Source organism: Haemaphysalis longicornis, unplaced genomic scaffold (assembly GCF_048455015.1).
Source record: "Haemaphysalis longicornis isolate Haplotype H1 unplaced genomic scaffold, Haemaphysalis longicornis Haplotype H1 scaffold_7, whole genome shotgun sequence".
Taxonomy (NCBI): domain Eukaryota; kingdom Metazoa; phylum Arthropoda; class Arachnida; order Ixodida; family Ixodidae; genus Haemaphysalis; species Haemaphysalis longicornis.
In genome coordinates this window covers 78496575-78497352 of record NW_027526422.1, presented here as the reverse complement: position 1 = coordinate 78497352, position 778 = coordinate 78496575, and the positions used below count along the sequence as shown (strand labels likewise).

Here is a 778-nt window from a genome sequence, read left to right as displayed (position 1 = left end):
ATCGTCATCATATGCATCGAAGAGGTCTTCGTCGTCTTCGCGGTGAGTGATGGGTGGTAAGTCTTCCTCAGCATTGTATACTTCCACCAGCTCTTCGTCATCAACTCGAGGCAGCGGTGGCGGGATCTGCAAGTCACCTCGGGAAGGATTGGCACACTCGTAGCCGTGTCTCCACAAGCACACGAGGCGTCCTGACGTTGGCTCTTTGCCCGCCGCAGAATAGTTCCCGTGGACGTGTTCAATGTGCTTTGAATGCGGAGTAAACGGAGACACTGTTCGTAAGCATTGCATATGCCCTGGACTATCCACTTGGACAGTGGGACAGCAGTGGGAACCGCACAGCACTTGACATCTATGGCTAATATTCTGATCTTGGTTTAAAAAGGAGGCCCCAGCCAAACGGCCAGGGCCATTCAAAAATCGCTCACAAGCTCATTTGCGACCCCACCCCACGGTGATCTTCAGTAAAAGGCGAAAGATCAACTCGCAAGCACGATTAGAGGAGAGGCCTGAGCGCTTGAAGTTCAATCGGTTTGTTAAAAGTTGCCCTTCACGGTGGTAGGCCAACAATCGCCGGTGATCCTACGTGTTTGTAACAGATGCAATAAATTATGGTCACGCTAGGTAAATAACTTTTTTAGTGGTTCGTTTGCGCAGTTTAAAATACACTTTTCTTTTTATATAAACCGTTGAAATTTACTGTTGATAAGTTATGAATTTATATAGGCACCGCACACTTGAGGTTCTCAGGCGGCCGCAGCACGAGCCGCGGCAGTTC

General features: G+C 49.1%; 1 non-coding gene across 1 annotated transcript; it reads right to left on the bottom strand.

Moving 5' to 3' along the window:
* Nucleotides 1-386: 386 nt before the first annotated feature.
* On the bottom strand, nt 387-517 carry LOC144147453 (U5 spliceosomal RNA). Its single transcript, XR_013317942.1, has one exon. It is a non-coding gene; the product is annotated as a U5 spliceosomal RNA (small nuclear RNA).
* Nucleotides 518-778: the final 261 nt, after the last annotated feature.